Source organism: Eublepharis macularius, chromosome 7 (genome assembly GCF_028583425.1).
Source record: "Eublepharis macularius isolate TG4126 chromosome 7, MPM_Emac_v1.0, whole genome shotgun sequence".
In the NCBI taxonomy this organism is placed as follows: Eukaryota; Metazoa; Chordata; class Lepidosauria; order Squamata; family Eublepharidae; genus Eublepharis; species Eublepharis macularius.
In genome coordinates, this window is record NC_072796.1 from 106,923,431 (window position 1) to 106,929,535 (window position 6,105).

Sequence of the window (6,105 nt, forward strand, 5' to 3'; positions counted from 1 at the left end):
GACATATAGATGGAAATGGTTGGATTTCTGAATAAAACCATTTCACCAAGAGCTTGGACTTCTTGTTGCAATGTTACAGGGACCTTTCTACCATATCCTGTCATCCATAGCCTGACATTATCTATGGCACAGTTTTATAAGAGTAGAAAATTTACTAACAATTGAACACAATTCTCCAAGCACTTTTTTAAAAAAAAATTATTATATTTCTAGTCCATTCTCCCTGCAAGCGGGCTCAGAGCAGTGTACAACAAATACAAAACAGCATAACAATTTTGTTTTAAACCAACTAAAAATATCAATAAAAACAACGATTTCTAAAAGATCACAACAGCGTCACACATATTGCACAACCCCGCAAGAACAACAAACCATGGGGCCGGGTGGCTAACTGCTAGATGTTAGCAAAACAGGAGAGGAGGGCAGTAAATCTGCACAAATCTTTCTGATATCAATAGGGATTGTTCTCAGGCAGAACTTGGCTCAGTGGGTTGTGCTCAAGAAAGGAAACAAAGGTGAATCCGGCACTACAATCATGCTTATTATGCCCTCAGTTATATTTAATATAAGGCTTTTGGGCAGCCTATGAAAAAATAATTAGAGGGGAAGGATGCAAGTTTTGAGAAATAAGGTGAAAAACTTTGTGAAACTAACGTGATAAAAGACTTAAGAGAGGCTTCATATGTCACAGGGCAACTGAGGATGTGCAAGTCAGCTTTTTGTAGGTATGGAATAGCAAATTAGTAACTTGCTTAAGGTCATATAAGCCAATAATGTGGGACACCTAATCACATTATTTGGTTGGATTTCTCTGTGACTGACTCAGAGTAGGTAACATCATCAATTTAGTTAACACAGCAATGTGTATATGCACAGAGAGATACATACTTGTAGCAATGCAGCCCATTGCAGATTCATGGCAAAATAATGAAAATCGTTAATATATAATGATCCAGGAGTCCAATGTTCAACCAGCAACTTGTATATTTCATTAGCTCTTGGAAGATCTGTTAATTCAAGTATTACTATTTGTTCCCATATTTTTGTCACCATTTTTGCTTAGTTGGTGAAGATTGTCCTTTCTAAACCTTGTCCAGAAAGTTAGATTTTCAGTGCTTTCTGGACAGCAAGTTTGAACACTTTGTTTCATCCTTGTGATAACCCTCTGAAAAAAGCAACTTCCCTAAGACTGCTCAAAGCTGGGAAAGGAATCGAAATAGGCTTGACTCTCCTATCCCCATGCAGCATTTTCCATAGACAGTGATCTGAAAATCAGTTACAGAATTAAAAAAGAAAACCCTACCCTTTTCATGAAATAACAAATGCATCCCAGAGAGCTAGTTAACCTGCTCAAATAAAATGGGCCAGGGTGCTGTGTGGGGTTGCCAAATCTGGCTTGGGGAATTCCTGGAGATTTGGGGGAGGTGCCTGGGGAGACCAGGATTGAGGAAGGATTTTGTGGGGCTATCCTCCAAAAGCTGCCCCTTTCTCCAGAGGAACTGATCAGGATGGAACTGATCGTTTGTAATTCGGAGAGAACTCTAGGTCCCGCTGGGAGGCTGGCAACCTGATGGTTTCCTTCCATTTTGCATGTTGAGTCTTTTCTAATTAACAAGCGCAGCCTTCCTTCCTAGGTACAAAAGTGTACATTTCATTTGGTGCAATGCCAATGCATAATCCTTCCTGTCCTATGCTCCCCCAGCCCCCCCTCCCTCGACTTTTCAATTAATATTAACGTTTAATTTCTGTTGTGATTTGACCCGAATCGTACTCTTTACTGGGTATTTTTGCTTCAGTAAGTTGACTATCTTTTTGTATAAGTATCTATTCATATATTTTAACTAAATTTTAATAAAATCCATGTTTTAAAAAATTATCTTACTGAAATCACATCTCCTTGTGTTGATGTATAAAGATACATTAAGGAGAAAATTGCAGAATGGATTTTAAGGGGATGGGGGATGATTTCTTCCTCATTAATAAGAACAGTCCCAGTTTACTCTGTGTTAAGCCACATGTTATTCAATTGGGCTTGCTCCTAGGAAACAGTCTTTAGGATTGCAGCCAATATCTCTTAATTCTAGGGGGAATAACCAATCACTTTCACATGATATTAATTCAGAATCAGTCACAAGGCTTCCTGCAGTGCAATCTTATGCAGAGTTACTCCAATGTAACCCCATTGTAATGAAGTGTAATAGTCTTAACTCTGTATAGGATTGCACTGCTGTATCAAATGTACTCACAATCAGTTTTGAACCAGCTTGAACAAAAATTACTTGCATTTCATGAAAAGTGATACACATTTTCAAACATTGCAGAAATACCCTTTTTTTAAAAAAAAATCATTTTGTTCCCTCACGCACTGAAACTTAAATACTTGTGATCTCTCATGAACAGACAATAGCTTGGGTCCACCAGTAATTTCTTCAGACAAAAATGATTTCCTTCCATGGAGTTAAACATCCTCCCCTATCCTTTTGCAGCACAAAATGACCCCAAAAATGCAGCTTCTGGGGAATAGAGGACCACCATAATAATGGGGGGGGCACACTCAGAGATCTGCAGTGAGAGAGAATGAGAAAAGATAACCATCTGCCCCTCTTCTGCTTTCAGAGATCCTCTGGTGGGTCCAAGTTTATACTTGAGCTGGGATTTTTTTCTGGGAAAAGAGGTAGTGGAACTCAGTGGGTTGACCTCGGAGAAATGGTCGCATGGCTGGTGGCCCTGCCCACTGATCTCCAGACAGAGGGGAGTTGAGATTGCCCTCTGTGCTGCAGCGCAGAGGGCAATCTCAACTCCCCACTGTCTGGCAATCAGGGGGCGGGGCCACCAGCCATGTGACCATTTTCAAGAGGTTCCGGAACTCTGTTCCACCGCGTTCCCGCTGAAAAAAAGCCCTGTACTTGAGTGTTCTTTTCCTCTAGATAGAGGAACTTTATTTATTTATTTAATAAGTTTACTTATTTAGCTTTATAGCCTGACCTATGCTGCTGGTATGGTTATCTTTTTCAAAACATAAAAATGCAATCGTACAGAATAAAAATTCAGCACAGTAAATTTTCATTACAATTTGTCAGATCCAGAATCCTTGATGATTTGGGAAAATGTTCAACTTGATTTAGTTTATAATGCACTAAAGAAAGATGGAAGAGAGGAAAAAGAAAAATCAAAAAATCAGTCTATTAGTCTAAATATTTTGGAGCCCCTCCTCTCTCAATGTTCCATACATTAAGCCCAGTTAAATATTTTTCCAATCTACTAACAATATATTGTATGTACTTGGTTTTCTGTTCCACAGGTGTACTATAATGAAACTGCAACTTTGAAAGAAAAAAGAATAATAAAGAGCATACACACATACCCAATTACAAGGTCATGTTTCTTCTCCCTGTTAGTGAAAAAGGATAAACCGTTTCCTAACCTCATTTCTTCTTTTGCAGGGACCCCATTCCAGCCCGTTGTAAAATTACAGGAAACGTGAAAAAGCACGACCAGCATGACCAATCCAACCACTTTTCCTGCCAGGTATGCCAGTAGTGTTCTTTCTGAAAAGAATAGGTTGCTGCTGCAGTAACATCCAAAGTCTGCCCCTGCCTTTTAAAAAAGGTCCAACCAGGGCTTTTTTTCAGGGGGAACGCGGGGGAACGGAGTTCCAGAACCTCTTGTAAATGGTCACATGGCTGGTGGCCCCGCCCCCTGATCTCCAGACAGAGGGGAATTTAGATCGCCCTCCGCACCGCTCAGCTCAGCAGCGCGGAGGGTGATCTAAACTCCCCTCTGTCTGGAGATCAGGGGGCGGGGCTACCAGCCATGTGACCATTTTCTCCGAGGGCAACCCACTGAGTTCCGCCACCTCTTTTCCCAGAAAAAAAGCCCTGGGTCCAACAATGCAAATCTGAAAAAAAAGATGGGAGGACAAAAGAAAAAACAATAGACTACAGAAGTCTTGTAAAGGCTCTTCATAAGAATGGCATGAATGATCGTGATTCTGGAAGAAATGGTTAATAATCTGGATAGGACTCATGTTTTGTAACATGTTCTCTGTGTCCCCAAGGTGAGAGTTTCCAGGGTCAGTGCTACCAGTTTTGGTTTCCTTCGGATGAGAGAGGAAACTTAAACTGTCTCTGTATAATTTGCTTATTTACAATTATACTAGCACAGAATAAGTACCACAGAGAGAGAAGCACTCCTTACAAGGCAGCAGATCTGTCACTTCATGGCAGATCCCCTGAGAGAGACCCTGAATCCTGAGGTGCTCCAGTGTCCACCTATTCTCGGTGCTTTTTCTGCTTTTGTCTTCCAAAATTGCTGTTTCTTGTACACAGTTCTGGAAAAACAATCCATCCCCATTAGGAGTTTTTAACATTGATTTGTCAAGAAAGACAGCTGCTGTCAGGTGTCGTTTTGCAAAGCCATGGTGAAAAGTCCATCCAAAAATAATCAGACAGTACAGCCATGTCCCTGGAATTATTGATTTCCTGACGTTCTATTACTTCTTAGAAGTCTCTCATTCCATTTTCCTACAAAATTTCATTTCTGATCTTTACATTCTAAGTGCATTTTGGTTCCTTCAGTCTTACACCCCCATCCCTATTCTGTCTTGCTCACAGAGAACTGAATCGCTCAGTCCTCTGCTCTTCTGTGCTTTGGGTATTTCCATCAGCTGCAGTCACAGTATTTGGCCTGGCTTATCTCTACATTAACTTCTCCATCCTTCTCTTAACAGCTGTCATTGCTGTCGCTGTACTGTCAGCTGGGGAAACAGGAACAATTTTTTTTTACATCCAGGACAGATGCCATTCCATTTCAGAAGCAGTAAAGCTGTTTAACTCTCTTAGCGGAAAAATCAGCCTTTGATTTCAGCAGGGTGGTGGATCATATTTGGCCTTTTATCCTTGCAGAGCTGCTAAATTAAAAATAGTATTTTTTTCCACACAAGTTCTGTGTAAGGACTTTGTGCCCTGATATTTTAGTTTAGATGATAGAATAATACATAATCACATGATGGGACTCATTTCTGCGATGATTTTTTTCCCATTAAACGCTCCCAAAAGAGGCTTAGTAGGAAAATATTAGTGCCTATCTTTGGGGGGAATTTGCAGAGAGTGAAGAGAAGTTGATTGTGGCCTATGCTGAAGCCCGGTAAAAGGGGAAGGCGCAGCGACAAACTCAGACCCACACAAACAGCTGGATAAAAATTGGCCACAACTTTATTAACAAACAAGAACAAAGGAGCATTGGCAAGCATATGGATTGGATCCCCAGCATCGGCTGGCCCGCCTGCCAGCCGCTAACTCCTCCCCACTTCAGGACCCCCGCTGAAGGGGGGGAACCAAGGAGTGACATTAAAGGGGGAGATCATATGGGTGTGCATCCCTGCATGATTCCCCTGCCACCTGGAAGTGAGTGAACCCCGGCAGCCCCTGAGCTGGGCATGCCTCTCACCTCACTCCCAAGATTCCATATGGGAATCCCCTTAATGGGGTTCCAGGCTCCAGGGCCTTAGATCCCCAAAAAGAGATCCTATCCAATGCTACCCGCCATGAGTTGTGACAAAAGGAACAAGTGGAAAGAACAGCCAACAAGGGAGCGGAGGGTGGGGGTTCGCATCAGGAAGCAAAGTGCGGGGAAGCGGGGCCAGCTCTGCTTAAATGCTGAGCCACCGGACCAGAGGGAAAAATTCCTCCCTTAGGTCCAGCGGCCAGCCCCACCCCCCGGCCAACCCCTCCCCGGCTGCTTGTGATTGGGCAGACAAGTTTTAAACTGATTGGCCGCACAAAGCCCCAAAGCATGCCGGGGAGAAGCAAGCATGGCAGCCGCCGACCTTCCCCGTCTCCGTGCCCGTGGCCGCAAACCCTCCGCCTGGTAAGTCGGGTGTCCGTTGCTTCCAAGGAGTGGCATCAACATGTCCCAGAGGCTGTGAAAGAAGACTTTGAGAAAGAAGTGCTGGATTGCCCAATGGCAAGTAGAAATTTGAACCTGGGCATCCACAGTGCATATAACCACCACCACATTTGCTCTCTACTGGGTTGCAGCTGTGCAAGAGCTATACTTCACACTTGGTGTGTGTGTGTGTTGGGGGGGGGGTGTGTGAGAGAGAGA